The following is an 18,025-nucleotide window of genomic DNA, read 5'->3' as shown; positions in this document are numbered from 1 at the left end:
GAAGAATTTTAAAGCAAACTCTAAAAACACACTGTGAAGACACATGTAGATGATAAAGCTACTGAAATTCAGACAGAATCAAATCAGATCTCATCGCTGTCCCCAACTGATAGGAAATATAAAATTAAAAATACTCTGTCGCAAGGATAAAAAACCAAACACCACATCTTCTCACTCATAGGTGGGAATTGAACAATGAGAACGCATGAACACAGGAAGGGGAACATCACTTACCGGGGCCTGTTGTGAGGTAGGGGTAGAGGGGAGGGATAGCATTAGGAGATATACCTAATGTTAATGATGAGTTAATGGGCGCAACACACCAACATGGCACATGTATACATATGTAACAAACCTGCACGTTGTGCACATGTACCCTAAAACTTAAAGTATAATATAAAAAAATTAATAGATTATTTTTACCAAGAGAATACAATAAGCGTCCATGAGTCTATGCCATAAAGAAATGGATGAATGAATGAATGAATGAATGGGAGATAACAGCTCTCCCAATGAATAAATGTAGAAAGAAGATGGAAATCTGAATTCACCAATAGAATACCACAGTAATAATTGTTGCAGGCAAGATGTACCAATGAAAACCAAAATTCATGGGTAAAACTTTGAGGAGAAAGATTATATGTGCCTAGTGCAAAATTATCACCCTCAAGATACCCATTAATTGCTAAAGGAAAAATAGTAATTTTAAAAAATGGAAACACCTGGAAGATGCCATCTCAGCCAAGTGATCAAGATTAATATCACCAGTAATAAGGCATATTGACATCCCACACTACCTGATTTGATACACTAAGAAGGGCTTATCATTTCTGTGGTACTCTTGGTCAACAATGCACAAGTAACATTTATTCATTGAAACACATTAGGCAGATCCAAACTGCAGGACATTCTTCAAAACAGCTGTACTCTTCAAAAGTGTCAGGTCCTGGAAGACAAAGAGATACTGAGGAACCATCACAGAGCGGGAGAGGACATGGAGTCATAAAAACTAACTGTGATGTGGAATCCTACATTGGATCATGGACCAGAAAGAGAACACTGATGGGAAGACTGATGAAATCTGAGTAAGTCTGTAGTTTGGTTTAAAGAATAATAATAATAACAAGAATAGTTTAGTTTCTGGCTCCTTAATAAAATTCCCCTAGTTACTGTAATGTCTAAAAATGAAGCCCCCGTGGTGGGCTACTGTGACTATTCACTGCATTTGAGAATAAAGAATAATTAAGGAAAAAAAATACTCTGTCAGCTTAGGCAATATAGTGAGACTCTATCTGTACAAAAAAAAATTTAAAAAGACAATAAGCAGGGTGTAGTGGTGGCACCTGTGGTCCCAGATACACGGGAGACTGAGATGGGAGGATCACTTGAGCTCGGGAGGCTGAGGTGAGCTATTATTGCATCACTGCACTCCACCTGGGTGACAGAGCAAGACCCTGTCTCAAAATATAAAAAATAAACACTAAGGTCAATAGGTCTACAATTCTTCTGGCAATGAGTCATCTCACTTGCAAAATCGGTTTGTGGACTTGGCAGGAGTCCAGTTCAGGTTGTTCATTGTTTTTCTTGTTTTAGGGGGGTCACTGCCAAAAAATGGGCAATGAAAAGAGTTAAGGTCAAAAGAGTTGCATCTTCAAAGCAAGGAAGCTACTCTTCAGAGAATAATTTTCTGGAAAATTGAAAAAGAAAAGTCTAAAGATACACAAGATTTTAGTGTTTTTTTATTCCCTGTGAAAGAAGCTACTGAGAGCAAAACAAAATGAAAGAGAGCCTTTGCTTCTTGAGGTGAAAGAAGACAGTTCCTGGAAAGAGGAGGCAGTGTAATTCCCGGCAACACCTCCGGTTTGGTCACCGTTTAATGAAGAACACAGAGCCTGTTGACTACAGACCCCAGGTATAAACTGTGTTCATTTCCAGCTTTGTTAGCGCCTTTGGCAAGAGTACATTTATATAATGACATTACTGGATAATGCATTTGAACAAAAAAGTAATGGTGGAAAAAAACAACTGGACAAGGTGAACAAGACTTGCCCACATGTAAATGATTCTGGGAAATAACATTAACAGCTTCATATTTTAAATAGCAGTCATTTTAATATTTTTAAAGTCTATGATAAGTATCACACTTGAAATCCCAGCACTTTGGGAGGCTCAGGTGAGCTGATCGCTTGAACCCAGGAGTTTGAGACCAGCCTGGACAACATGGGGAAACCCTGTCTCTACAAAAAATACAGAAGAAATTATTGGGGTTTGGTGGGATGTGCCTGTAGTCTCAGGTACTCAGGCGGCTGAGGTGGGAGGATCACTTGAGCCCAGGAGGCCGAGGTTGCTGTGATCCAAGATTGCACCACTGCACTCCAGCCTGGGCAACAGAGTGACACCCTGTCTCAAAAATAAATAAATAAATAAAGTGTATTTATTACCCATACGTATTATTTTATTTTAAAGTATATGGTTAAACTTTAAAATAAAATAAAACATATGGTTAATAAATCAATTTTGTAAGGACACCCATAATTTGAAAAAGCAAACTGCTATACACACATAGCCTTAATTGAAATTTTCATAAAATGCATTCTTTGAATAACAGCAGCAATTTTGGTAAGTGGCAAATATTAAAGAAATAGAAGTTAGCCAATAACCAAAAAAGGAAAAGACATGAGTGATGCCTGGAAATGACAGCAAGAGCCATTGAAGATGTAAAATGTTTTAAATGCATAATCTTAGTTTTTATGCAAAGCCGTACATAAAAGTTCATACAGGATTAAACATGTGTAACAGTATATTTGTTTCTATGTGTGTGTGCATATATATACATACATGCATCCATGCTACACATATATAATTGCAACCTCAGTTTCACCAAACTGTCCTCATCCATGATGAGAAGGAAACTGTAAGATGAAGTTGTAATCATGGAGATTAACAGTATGTTTTCACCCTGTTTTTACCTCCCCTTAATATCCTGACATAGCTTTTGGTTTCACTCTACTCTTTGACCTTTGGATTTCTGAACTTTATTTTACCTTTTTTGTTTGTTGGTTTTCTTGGAAGGGTTTTAACCTACTGGGGCCATTGTCATTTACAGGAAGCTACAGGAAGCATATGTGTCTGCCTCTGTGTGTGGGAGAAGGGGACAAGCTGCCGCGTTAGAATAGAGAGGAGGAGGCAAGGGAATGGGTATTTTGGACATTGCCTGCATGCTAAGCCCAGGGGCAGAATGGACTTAATTACTTAAATATCTGTCTCTAAAATTCTACTTAAAACATTTAAAAGCACAGATGTTGTTTCTTTCTAGAGTTACCATTTGACCTGAACTTTCTACTGTGCCTAGTAAAATAGAAAAGGCCTAAATGTAACTTTAGGATTCAAATAGTAAGGATATTCATCTTTAATATTTTACTGCTCCTAAAAATGATACATTTTCTACCAAAAGTAGCTTCTTGTTTGGAGTGAAAAAATTTTCTTTGCTATTTGTGTGTGTGTGTGTGTTTATTCCACTTTTTTTCTCTAACAAATATTTTGAAAGTCAAAGAGAGGGATTTTCATTTTAGATGACAACCCATTGTGAGAGAAGGCTTGACAGTTCAAAGACAATTTGTCACCATGGGTTGAGGTTGAGTTACGGATTCTCTGGGCCCCCATTCGCATCCTTGATCTACCTCATCTGTTTCATCTCTTTGCCTTGACTCACCATAAAACGAGTCCTTGATAAATTTGGAGTCAGTGAAGGCGACTGCTTAGTTTAATGTGTCAAGAGAAATTCCTGATTTCCATTCCAGACCACTTGTGGAGCTGTTGCCCTTCTCTTGCACTATAACTTTCCGACTTACACAAAAGTGGCTATCATGCTACGGATTGCTGACTCTACAATATAGCATTAATTTTAAAGTGGAATATCCTATGACACTGCTTTCAACAGTCAGTATTATTTGATGTTATCTTTTAGTCTTCCAGTATAAAAAGACAGTAAGAACCTGGCTCTACCTGGAGTTAATAACTAAAAATTCAATATACTCTTGCAAGATATAAATGTGTTAGTCTTTCTGAGAAAAATCAAACTAATTTAAGAACTCCCCTCATACTGAGAACAGTTCACAGAAATTTACAGCTGCTTCTTTCCATGAGATAGGATCTCCTGCTTCAGTGTATGTGCTGAAAGCCAATTAAAACATTATGTACCTTGAGGATATTAATATGAAGAAAAAAAAATGACTGATGGGAAGGTCAAAGTAGACTTAGCAAAGCAAAAGCAATGTCCAATAAAGAATAACCTGTAGACCTCCTACAACTCACCAACTTCCTAAAATTTATTATATAAATGTGGACAATGATAGCTGGGCTCTTTTCCAACTCTTAAGTTTCTGGACAGTCAATTCCTTTATATGAGCATAGTTCTTGGGAGACAAACTCTATTCTATAGTCCCACTAGGACAATGACTCCAGGTATCTTGCTTCAGTAAGGACGCCAGACTCAGAGCCTATTGGAATGGCCAGTATGGCAGGGCGAAGAGTGTTCTATCACTAACTGGAGTAGAATGAATTCAGATTCTAGGTAAGAGTTTTTGGTAGCCACAGAAGGCATTGGCATTCTTAAACAAATTAAATGTGTCGACATTCAGTCTTCCTTGAAATAATTGAAAATTTATATGATCCATGATTATTGTTTTTTTTTTTTATGAAGTCCTCCACATTAGCACATGAACCTTTGGAAAATAACCACATAGACTTAAGCAATCAGTGCTTTGTTAACACAGCTGAAAACAGTGGGTGGGCCATTTTTTTTTCAGGTGAGAAAAAGCAGGCTGAGAACTGAACAGCTCTAGTCGCTTCTGTTTGTTTGAGGATCTTATCCCCAGGGCTGTGTTCTCTTGGCTGGGCATACCTGTTGATCACACTGCTTAACTGTAATTATTCCAGACAGCTTTTTGGCTCACGTTGTTGTTTCATAGGCTTCATAAATCATACAAATTATTACTGCAATAGAAAACTATAATTACCCACAAACCCTGACGTGCCAAAATGTGTATTAATTAGATAAGGTAATAAATACTTTACTGCACATGGCTATAATCATTACTTCAAAAGTGACATCTATACATATGCCATCTTGATATTCTGCAGCAAATGATTCAATATAATGTTCAGTTTATAACAGAATTATCTAATTTGATTAATTAGTTAATGCTTTTCCAAGGTGTCTTAAGTATGAAAAATGATGTAGAATTGTTAAGTTTCAAGCTTAATGTTATGATCACATGAGATGCAAACTATAATTTGTAGAGAAATTTCTTATGGGGATAATTTATTAAAGTGTATATTTCTTAGTTCTAAATTTGGGTTAACATAGGAAGTTTCAAGAATAATGATCACTTTTAAAATTTTGCTCATCCCATTGCTCTAAGAGTTTAAAATAATTAATTCTTTATTTCAAAAAATAATGAAACTTTATATTTGGTAGAAATAAGCATAATGCTCCGAAATGTATACTTTCTATGCACTAATCAAGCCTTGCATTTCAATATAGAAAGAAATTCCAAGAGTAGACTTGAAAGAACATACTAAGTTAGTGTGCTCTCATTTAAATATTCAGTACATAATACATTGTTCTTACATCTTTAGAAAGATGTGTAACTTCAGAATTATAAGATAATATGGAGTAGAGCACTGCAACTACATTCAAGACCCTATGATGTCCCCATATATTCAACCAAACCTATTGATTTTCAAATCAGTTTTTTAATATATGCAGAAGAACTGGATCTTATTTTTGATGCTATAAATATTGTATATATAGCAACAGTTCTATTTGTATTTCAACTGATACACCTGAAACAATGCATTCAAGCAAAAGTTTTGTCCTGAAGAATAAGAAAAAACATTAAATTTCATAGAGATGAGAGATAAGTCAACTAAACTACTACTGGATTAAATATGTTCCAGAAAACATTAACACTGGTGCATTTTATTTGAGTAGAGGTTCTTAAGGGACCTTTAATATGAAGAAATAAAATATAAGTGCTTCATATTTGCCTATTTAGATGATTATCTCCATGAGTCATTTAAAAATAAATTCAAAGACAATTGATTCACATGTCATCATTTTACCAATATTGGGAAATGATTAGGGAGTGTCATGAAAAGGAAATCATGTTGAAGATAACATATTAGCTATTCCACTGCCAAGTCCTTTCAAAAATAATGAAAAAGATTCTGTAATGGAGACAGTAGAAATAGAACAACTGTGCAACAATTTTTCTGCAACTAATCTGCTTCTCAATGTCTAACATCGTGCCTAGCATATATTAAGCATCCATTAACTATGGGTTGAATAAATACATGTGATCACATAAAATTTATCCAGGAGGTGAGGAGTTAATTAAATGACATTGTACTTTATCAAGTAATAATATCACTATAACAGATGACTTCGGTGACATGAGAATAATTCAAAGATGCTGCTAATTCAGAATGAAAAACAGTACCATAAAATAGGGAAAGAATGAGGAAGGAAGCATTTAAAGAAGATTTTGCTTTAAACACTCAAAATCTAGCTGATATCATGGGGATTCATTTGTCCAAAATCTTTTAGTACATCACTGAAAAGGCAGAACACTAGTAATAAAAGATTCAAAACTGTGCAAATGTTATATCCCAATATCTTAGCATATTCCATATATGGAATTATCTATAAATACAGAAAGAAAATTTGCAAGTCTGTAGTTTATTGGGCATTTTGTAAAAAAGAAGATATAGGAATTTTAGAACATGAGCCAATTCTAAGTTAGCATTTTTCTACTTAGACTATCTTGTGGTCAGTATCATGCTGGCTGTTGTAGAATGGTGCAATCCAAAAGAAATCCATTAATAAAAAAACACTATTGATAATTCCAGCTTCTGTTTCTGTAAATAAGTCATATTAGGTTATTTACAACAATCTTCCTACTGAAAACTAAAAAGGATACTAGATAATTTTTTAATTTAATTTAATTTTAATTTTAATTTCCGAGATACAAGTGCAGGTTTGCTACATACGTAAACGTGTGCCCTGGTGGTTTGCTGCACCTATCAACCCATCACCCAGGTACTAAGCCCTGAATGCATCAGCGATTTATCCTAATGCTCTCCCTCCCCCTGCGCCCCTAGCAAGCCCCAGCGTGTGTTGTTTCCCTCCCTGTGTCCATGTGTTCTCATTGCTCAGTTTCCGCTTATGAGAGAACATACAGTGTTTGGTTTTCTGTTCCTGTGTTAGTTTGCTGAGGATAATGGCATAAATGTTCTTTAGAAGCATCAGAGAGCCATTAGATTAGTTAAGAAATAACCAGGCCAGAATCTTAGAGTGGTAACCAGAGGAGTAAGTGGCATTCTGAGGACACAGGTTAACTCAGAAAAACTTGAACTTCAGGGCAAGAGAGAGAGAGACCAAGTCTCTGCACCTATCCAGTATGTACCATCCACTGGGAGGCATCCATCCTACCTTAAGCAGGGCTCTGAAAGAACTACAACTTCAGGGAAAAACTAAAGGTGCACAGAAGTAAGCCAGCCTCGTCATGCTTGGAGAACTACAAGTTTTCTTGCAGCTGAGTCGAACAGGAGAAAAGGAGGGAATCATCGTATATTGATTCTATCTAAGATAGACTCATCTTTTGTTGTCACATGTCAAAGTTATGACATTGCAAATCACATCTGGAAATCTCAACATAGAACTGATTTTACACTTTTCAGTACTCCTATTTACTTTCCCAGGAAAAAAATAATTGATTCAACCTGTCAATCAACCACTTGCTCCATAGATAGCCATAAAATGCCTTTTCTGCAAAGTACTATGGGGCACAAAAAATTGGAGAGTACCTTCTCATCTTCTCACATTGATCTCTCATTTTCCAGCATTTAAGCCCAATTGTTTCAGGGTATGACAAGACTTCAAATAACATATACATTAAGCAAATTTTCCTAGTTTCATGGGATTAATCTTATTTACTGTTAGGAATCACCTGGATTCTCAGGTCCCCATTTCACAAATGCCATACCTTCTGTCCATTAGGTTAGGCATTTGTGGGGATTTATGGAGAATCCAGATATAATAAAATCCATGTAATTTAGGCAGCCCAAGAAATAGTGACGTATTTATTGTGAAGAAGTAGTTGAGGGACTGGCCAGAATTTGGGTTTACAATGAAACAAAGACCTTTATTATAAGCTCAATATGAGACTCAAGAAACTGTAATAAGTGGAATTTCAAAATCTAAAAGATCAAAGATTTTATATTAATATAAACATAAATTTCATCATTAAATATGTATGTATTCAGCACCTAATTTGCCTCAAATACACCACTAGACAACCCAGTAATTAATAGAGAAGACAAGGATAAGTTTTATTCCCAAACATAATTGCCTATTCAAAAGAGGTTTATGTAGCAGACATTTGTCATTCAGCCTCGTAGTTAATTATTGAGACAATTTTATGTTTAAACTAAACAATTATGAATCATGTGCCTATTTTTGTTCATCATTATAACCTCTATACTTACATAATATTTGGTGCTTAGATAATAATCAATGTTTGATGAATGAGTGAATGCATTAAATAATAAAGGAATAAAAATAAAGCCTCTTTCAGATAATGGCACTCACCTATAAACCTTTAGAAACCCTTATATTCTATTGGAGGATTAATGAAAAAGAATATTGTAGTTACTTAAATTCCATCTGATGATGGCCGATATTGTGGTTCTTTATGTTTATTATGTTAATTCTAAATGATTATCTATTTCATAATGCCATACCTGGTAATTGCTGAAATGATTTATGATTTCTGATTAAGCTTATCTATTTCGAGGGGTTAAAAGAAAAACAGCATGAGACTATGAAAATAAAAAAGAAGACATAGTTTGTCATTCAGTTTTATGTAAGCTGAATGGTTTATAGTGAGAAACTGTTGGATGCAATTTCAGTAAGCAAGGATTTTGTGGAGAGATTAGATCAGTTACAAATTGCTAAATCTGATGGCTTAGATAAAAGTTTTACCAGAGGCTTTAAAAGAAGTAGAACATGTTTTGGGGAGAAGCAATTGCCTTCTGGAGAATGCACTTATATCTATCTATCTATCTATCTATCTATCTATCTATAGATGTATATATATAATTTTTATTATACTTTATTTTATTATAATTTTTATTATACTTTACATTCTTGGATACATGTGCAGAACGTGCAGATTTGTTACATAGGTATACGCGTGCCATGGTGGTTTACTGTACCCATCATCCCGTCATCTACATTAGGTATTTCTCCTAATGCTATCCCTCCCCTAGCCCCCCACCCCCTGACAGGCCCCAGTGTGTGACACAGGCCCTCCCTGTGTCCATGTGTTCTCATTGTTCAACTCCCACTTATGAGCGAGAACATGCGGTGTTTGGATTTCTGTTCCTGTGTGAGTTTGCTGAGAATGATAGCTTCCAGCTTCATCCATGTCCCTGCAAAGGACATGAACTCATTCTTTTTTCTGGCTGCATAGTATTCCATGGTGTGTATGTGCCACATTTTCTTTATCCAGTCTATCATTGATAGGCATTTTGGTTGCCATAGTATATATTTTCAACAGCAAATTAAACGTAGACAGATTGTGTAACTAGATCCGAAATTAGAAGAAAATGATTGAATCTTCAGCTAGGACAGACAAATCATCTTTATATGTGTATAATGCATAAATACATAGATAGATATAGGTAAATATCCTGTGTGTTCCTTTTTTAAGTACATCCCTGCTATGCTAGATCACTAATATACAAAAGATCTAGCATATAAAAGGCCTAACATTTTTGTTTGATTTTGTTTTTCTTCATCTTTTCTGTTCTTGGCTTGGAAATAATCTTGAGATGATCTCTCACCTCACCCATTAAACCGTGTGGGGATAACAGGAAGGAGTACATGTCTTTAAATCTCTCTGAATACTTCAAGCATTCAACTGCATTGAGTCCAGTTTGAAAATTTTTCAAAATGTTAAATGCAGTCACATTTTGAAAAGACAACCTCTCCTTGACTCCTTATTGATTTGCGGGTGTGTATGTCTGTATGTCTGCGTGTATGTGTGTTGTCTGATGACTGGAGAAGCTGGAAAAAGATTGCAAGAAAAGTCCAAAACCCATTTTTTCCTGAAGATCGGCCAAATAAGATGTCATTAAAATTGGGCAGTTGATCCTCAACTCCTAAGAATGCTCAAATCTTCCTAAAATTGTGCACAACTTTACATTGCACTCTTGAGCTTCGGTTTGGGCAGTTAAAATGCATTTATTATCATGAAAAATACCATTAATCTTTACTTTTAGAAAGCTTTTTAAAAATTATGTTGTTATAAGAGATGCTTTGAGGCTTTTAATCTATTGAACTAAAAAGATCAAAGACAACTAATTCAGACTTTTAGAGAATTTCAACTGTGATTAAAATTCAAGAAAAATATATTAAATATATAGTATTAAATGTCTAAGGAGACTTGAGATCATTTTCTGGCTGAAGCCCTTGGGCCAATTCCTAAAGCCCTATCGTGCCATGTTTGATTTTATGATATGTCCGTAGCCTAGTATGTAGCTTACACACACTCAAAATCAATATCAATCACATCTGTGCACATGGTCATATTCAAAGTACTACTGGGAAATGTAGATATTCCTAAAGAAAAAGAATGCAAATTTTGTCTTTAGAAAAACACTAAAGATGTTTCACAGTATCTTCCAAATCTTCTGAGTCAAGGACAAACAAGGTTAAGTGACATACCCGTATCACTGAGCACAGGATTTAATTGTGGTGGTGATACTGATAGTAACAATATTAAAACCAACTACATTTTTCCCCAAGGGTTTTTTCTTTTCCTTCTTACTCTTCAGTTTTTAAAGCCATTAAAAGGTAAAACTAAGGTGCAGAAAACCAAAACTTTAAGTCCAGATGGTCTGTTTCATTTTGGAATGAGTTATCCAATCCTTAGGCTTGATTTTTCTCATGTGAAAAATCTCTTCTTAGGCTAAGATATGATGTCACTACCTCAGTTTGAGTTTTTCACAGAATTAAATTAGAAATGGAAGGAACTAATTTATTTAAGTCATCAGCTCATTCTGTAGACCATTGGTATTACCTATGCAAAAATAGCAAAATATGCTATTTCGATTCACAACATGCCTGTTTTACAGGAGTGGCTGAATATCCCGGAGATGTCCAATGAAATCTTTGGTGGAAAGGGATGTGGCAGTCACCCAAATAGGAATCAGAGTGGTTTTAATGCTTCAATTTCCAGTTTCTTTCAACATATGATGCATTTCCACTCCTGCTGCACTGGGGCTATTGGCCACAACAAGTAAGCATGAGAAGCCAGAGCTCAGATTGCCAAGGAAAAGTTGAGACAAATAAAGTTCATTGAGATAGAGTGTGTCTATAGTTGCAGCAACAAGGCCTGTACTTGGGAGGGAGTCAGGGAACCCAGGTAAATACAAACAAACCAGAATCAAAGCAGGCCATTCAGTTACATCATACCAATGAGCTGCCAGAGCATATAAGACAATTTCTGGCTTAGCCATGAAGCTTCTTATATGCTTCTTGCTGAAACAAGAACCAGTTGCAAGAATTGTTCTGCAGTTGAGTGCAGAAAATCCACATTGCAGAGGTGTTAAGAGGATTAATCTAGTTTGAGTAAATGATGTGAGTTTATATCTAGATGAGAGAATGACAATGTGTCACTCCTCTTGTGTGTTTTACAAAGGATGATCAGAAACAAGCTGATCTCACAAGTTAAGTCTGTGGGGCTAGAGGACTGTCTTTGAAAGTACTTTGCAGCATGGCTATTTCTCCCATTAAATTTGAAGGGTATTCCAGAACAGCTCTATACTGGGCTGTACTTATGCTCTATGTATCTTCTCAAAAGAGAATTCAGCTAGGAGAATCCCCACTTGCAGACGACGTTTCTGCTCCCTGAGTTGGTGGTGAGCCTTCCTTAGAACTGGGAGGCTGAGCTGAGTTAGTCCCAGTGGGGAGTCACTTTGCCAGTTACACTGTCTCAGTCTGTAACCATTTCCAATCTAGGTAGTTGCAAACAGAAAAAGTTGAACTTTTGCAAAATCAGCAGGAGAGAGTCCCACCTAAGGGTGAGGCAAATTGAAATTAAGATTGTGAAATAGATGCCTTGGGCATCAATCAGAAATGTTTTTAAAGAGAAAGTGTGAATAAGGTAGACTTGAGGCTACAGGACGCTTCATTTGTGTCAGACTCCTTTGGCAAGAGCTGCTACGTGTTCCAAAAATCAGGTCATGGGAGTTGGCAGTGGTGTCTCATATAGAATAAAGTTTGGGAGATATAGTGCCCTCAGAAACAGGAAGAATATTTATAGACATAATAGGAACTAATAATTTGATCTGTGCTTGATAAATTACCTTCCATCAAAGAGTTCAAATATCCATCATAATAATGATTTTTTTTTAACTCATTCTTGGGAAGTAAAGGAAGACCCAATATTATTATGTATAATAAAAACAATATTGTTATACAGCAATACTATATATTAATAATATATAATATTATGATACCTTTATTATATACTATTATATATTGTTAATAATAATGTTTTTAAGGAGAAAGAAATCAAGTTCAAAGTGATTTAGGAATTTACTCACACTTACACAATGAATCAAGTGCTAACCAGGCTCAGCCGGTTCAGAGTTTGGTGCTGTGGCTAAAGAGAAAGAATCTCATTGCTGGAAAAAAAAAGTCCCCCAGAGTTAAAATGATGTTCATTTTTCTAATCTCTGTGGCTCTAATCTATGCATCCACTTATCTTTAATATGGCTTTTTAAATTTTTCATTATACATAGTTGAAAATATCTTGAAAATATCTCTTTAAAACTCTGCTTATAATCAATAATCTTGGATACGTGATAGAGTTAGAAAATCATATACTAAAATATGCTTATAAATATGCTAAAACCAGTAGTTCAAAGTTTGGTGAAGAAGGGGATATTTGCATAGTCTTAGAGCATCCCCTCACAAACAGACATTAGTCTCACAGTCTCCCCTCATAGTCTCTGAGTGTCTCCTCACAAATACATACAAAGAGGAAAATAGAGATTCTATAGTCGAGAAACCAAGTGGACAGCACATTTATCAAGCAACTACAACTAAAGTCATCAGTAATAGCAAACCAAATTCAAATGCCTCCTGAAATAACATACCGAGAAGGACACCACATCGCATTTGTGGTATTCCTGTCCTCTTCCCCAAAACTGCATAATTTGAATCATATCATGAAGAAACATCAGACAAACTGAAATCAGAGTGCCTTATACAAAAATAATTGATCGATCTCCAAAAATGCCAAGGCCCGGAAAGACAAAGACTGAGAAATTGTTCAGCACTACATGAAACTAAATGCAATGTGTGATTCTGGACTGGATCGTATTAAAAATATTATTGGCCAGGCATGTTGGCTCACGCCTATAATCTTAGCAATTTGGGAGGACAAGATGGGCAGATTGCTTGAGCCCAGGAGTTCCAGACCAGCCTGGGGAACATAGTGAAACCTCATGTCTCCAAAAACTGCAAAAATTAGCCAGGTGTGCTGGTGCATGCCTGTAGTTCCAGCTACTTGGAAGGCTGAGGTGGGAGGATGGCTTGAGCCCAGGAGTTTGAGGCTGCAGTGAGCCACAGTTGTGCCATGGCAGACGGGGTGTCACTCCAGCCTGGGTGACAGAGTGAGACTCTTGTCTCAAAAAAAAAAAAATTATTAGGACAATTAAAGACTTTGAATATAAGCTGTGGATTAGACAATGTGTTATATATTTAACATTAGTAATGTTAAATTTCCTAATTCATGTAGTGATGATATTGGAGAGTGCTCTTATTTTTAATAATACACACTGGAATATTTAGGGATAGAAGGTCATCAACACTTTCATCTCAACTCTTAAAAGGATTCTGAGAAATAAAAAGATCAATAGAGGATGCTAAGACAATGAAGCAAACTGTAAATAATTGGTCAATCAATTTATTTATTTGTTAACTGAAGTCTAGGATATCTTCATAAGAAAGACTTGAGACATTCAACAAATTATTACCAATTCCCCAATTATGTGTCAAAAACTGCTCTAGAACTGAGGACATATTGGTGAGAAAAACACATAGAGTTACTCTTATGGCTTGACCGTATTTACCTGTTTTCCAAAGCATTTCCTTAATATGAACTTCTCCATTTAAAATAAAATCTAAAGTGGGATGGAGACCAGAGCCCTTTTTCTTGAGATAAATACCCTTATTTCTCAAATTCTAAAAGTAAAACCAAGTAACTGAATTAATGCAACAAGTCTTTACGGCCTGTTCACCTCCTAGCCCAGGCTCTGTGTCAAGCAGCAGCTCATGTTTTATATTTTCTCCCCTTGCTAAGAGGGATTAGTTTGATTGTTAAAGTTTGTAAGTGTTATTTGGCCATGGTTCCTATCACATCCTCAATCTTGAAGCTAAGTTGTACTCAAGTGGAGGAAAGGACCCCATTAATTTATATGCCTTTTCCTTCACTAGCTCAACTCTCTGTACATAAACAGAAGTAATTTCGAGCAGTGGGGATTCAAGGATAATTTTTTTAAAAATTAAATCATTTCTTACCACAAATAAAAGACGCCACATAAGCATTTCTGTCTGTAAAGTTCACACTCTGGACTCGTCATAAATGGTCTTTATTCAAAGTCCCATTTTGAAACTGTTTCATAGGATCAATGATCATTTGTTGTAAGATGATAAGATATAAAATTTTAATTAATTGGTCACAAGTAAGTAAACACATGAACCTGGTATTATTATTTTAAAATTATCTATTCATTGTTGGGTAACTTAAACTAATTTACAGATGTCTACAGGTGTAAATATGTAGGTGCCATGATTTACCAAATGTCCGTGAGGCAGAAAAGTAAATTTAGTGTAATGAGAAGCCATGACTTTTTAACTTTCTCATACAATACACTCAAAAAACAAGGCTTGTAAATGTAGACAATTTAGGTAGAGTATCACTCTGGCCACACTTGTAACATTTATGCATGCCTGTGTGAGAAGAGTTATAATAATTAGAGCCCAAAATAAGATGCATAATAATTACTATTATTAGTCAACAAGTATTTATTGTCTTGAAAGTGCCGTGAACTTTTCTAAATTCAGGAGATACAGCAAAATATATGCGGTAAGTCACTCTCATGGTACTTAGAATTCAGTGAAATAATAGCTATCTGCTTTATTTTGTTATTTAATAACAAATTTAAAGTGATTCATAATAGCAAAGTATTAATCTAAATATTGATCAAGTTTAAAATTATAATCTTCATAAAAATTCTAGGAGATACGAGGTATAGCTATTTTATTTTACAGATAAGCACATTGAGTACAAAGATGTTAAGTAACTTATGCAAGGTCATATAACTAGAAAGCAGCAGAATCAGGCCTGGCGTGGTGGCTCATACCTGTAATCCCAGCACTTTGGGAGGCCGAGGCGGGTGGATCATGAGGTCAGGAGTTCGAGACCAGCCTGGCCAACATAGTGAAACCCCATCTCTACTAAAAATACAAAAATTAGCCAGGCTTGGTGGCATATGCCTGTAGTCCCAGCTACTCTGGAGGATGAGGCAGGAGAATTGCTTGAACCTGGGAGGTGGAGGTTGCAGTGAGCCGAGACCATGCCATGCCATTGTACTCCAGCCTGGGTGACAGAGCGAGATTCCACCTTAACTCAATTCTAGGGGAAATGGGAGACAAGTGGGTAAAAACCCAGAATAAAGTGGAGGATTAATGCAGGAGATTCATGAGAAATTAGGTTGAAAAGCAGGTAGATTTAGACTACAAAGTACTGAGTGATAAACTAAAGAATTTTGTCTTTATCTTTTAAGAATCAGATAACTATAAAATATTTGGGGAAAAGGAATATGACACAATGGCCATCACTTCTTGGAAGATTAAAATGGTAACTGTTGTGTAGAGCCTACTACAGTGGAGAGACTCAAAGGGAGTAAGGGCCAGGGAGGATATAGTCTAGAATTTAACCCAGAAATAAGATTTTTCACTTAGAGCAGTAGTGGTCACAGCAAATAAACTATAGTCAGCCAAAGGACGTCTATCTAACTAAGTGAACTGAGGGAGCATACATTCATTTCAGCAATTACAATCATATTGACTCTGCCAATACATAGTAGAATTCTGTAATATGGTTACATAAATCATGAAGGTGTTCCCAATGATCAGATTAGCAACCAAATCATGCAACCAGTTACGATTCTCCTTCTCCTTTCTAGTTAGCTGCCTTGATGTTGATTTGCTATTTTTTTTTTTTTTTTTTGGACTTTGGTGTGTCCTAAAAACACCCTTTTATCAATTAACTATGCTCTAGGGAGTATGACTCAGAGGTATTATCTATGCAAGGAACAGGGAAATGACAGATTGAGACTTATCTAATTCAAGGAATCCACTACCGTAAGTGAGGTAGCCTAAATGAACTGAATGGTACCTGTAAATCAGCTTGAAAGACAATGTTCTCTGTACTCTACATTGTTTTGTTGTATTCTTTATAGGTTATTCCAGTTTTTTGCTTTTCTTCTCCTTCCCAAGTTTATGTTTCTCTCCTGCCTGGCACTGATTCTTCTATTTAAGAATAGATACAGTAAAACAACAAAAATGGGTCAGCATTGAAATGTCTACATAAATCTGGGGAAGGGAGTTGTAGAAGAGTTTCATATGGAAACTTGATGCACATTGTCCAGCACAAGGCGGGTATCCAGGGAAGGTGAGTTTGCTGAAGTTAATGACGTGTTAGAGTAAAAAACATGACGCAGATGATGGTAACATTAGCAATGTCTGGAATAACTTTCTACATAGATGGGATTGGAGAAGTCCCACAGAGTTCCAGGGACTAGGAAAACCCCTCAGATAAATGTCCCATCTGCTTACTGATGCCTGCAATTGTATAGGAAGAGTTTCATTTCTTACCCCAAGGCATTAGATTCCTGTTAAAATGCAACTCTCCTGGGTATGGCAATACTATAAATTGTTGCTCTACCCAAGGGCCGGGGTTTGGGGGGGAAAGATTATCAGAGGCTTTCTTTAAAGCAGATTTAGACAAGGAGAGGGGTGTAGCCACTGGACCCTGGTGGAAAGCAGTGGAACAGTGCAACCTTAATCGATAGAGACCTAGGAGGGGTGGGAAAGGACATAGAATGGATAAGAAGAATGCAAAATGCAACGGAAAGAAAGGAAAGCATGTGAAAAGATCTTACTTTCTCTTCTGGTTCTGAGAATTGATATTGCTGGCTGAGACTGTCCTTTCCTTAGCAATTTGTATCCTTTGTTTAAGGTGTAGCAGAATTCAGTACATGTATATCTCTGCCAATGTGTAACTCGGGTGGAAACAGACACTCTTCTAACGTCATAAGATGATTAATTGTGATATACCTTTGCCAGTTTGGGGTGTGGTGTATGGAAATTACCATAACCCACCCCACATTTTTGCTGACCTTTTTCTCTTTTAAACCTAGCTGTGCAAATCTAGTAATTTACTTGGAAAATATAATCATAAATTTTTCAGTCGGGCACATTATATACAGAAAGTATTATATTTATTATATTATATTCACCAGGTTTTTTTATACCACTTTCTAGAATAGAAGCACTAGTTTACTCAAAATGAAGCAGATCATTAATATGATATTTAATTAACTATTGAAGATTGCTTTTACTTAACCTATACAGATTATTAATGCAAAAGAAGTCACAGATACTTTCCAAAAAAAGACATACAAGCGGCCAACAGACGTAAAAAAAAAGCTCACATCACTGATCATCAGAGAAATGCAAATCAAAACCACAATGAGGCATCATATCACATCAGTCAGAATGGCTATTGGTAAAAAGTAAAAAAATAACAGATACTGGCGAGGCTGCGGAGAAACGGGAACACTTATACACTGTTGTTAGAAATGTAAATTAGCTCAGCCCACT

At 36.0% G+C, this 18,025-nt stretch overlaps 1 long non-coding RNA gene across 1 annotated transcript; it reads right to left on the bottom strand.

Annotated features, from left to right (window-relative positions):
• Window positions 1–836: 836 nt before the first annotated feature.
• LOC129491869 (uncharacterized) lies at window positions 837–17,411 on the bottom strand. Its single transcript, XR_008660646.2, has 4 exons — window positions 17,305–17,411; window positions 12,676–12,756; window positions 1,527–1,601; window positions 837–946 (listed from the first exon to the last, which is right to left on the bottom strand). It is a non-coding gene; the product is annotated as an uncharacterized lncRNA (long non-coding RNA).
• Between the last annotated feature and the right edge of the window lie 614 nt (window positions 17,412–18,025).

Source organism: Symphalangus syndactylus, chromosome 10 (genome assembly GCF_028878055.3).
Source record: "Symphalangus syndactylus isolate Jambi chromosome 10, NHGRI_mSymSyn1-v2.1_pri, whole genome shotgun sequence".
NCBI classification, from domain to species: Eukaryota; Metazoa; Chordata; class Mammalia; order Primates; family Hylobatidae; genus Symphalangus; species Symphalangus syndactylus.
Note: the sequence above shows the minus strand (reverse complement) of the source record. Positions and strands in the feature narration are given on the sequence as shown.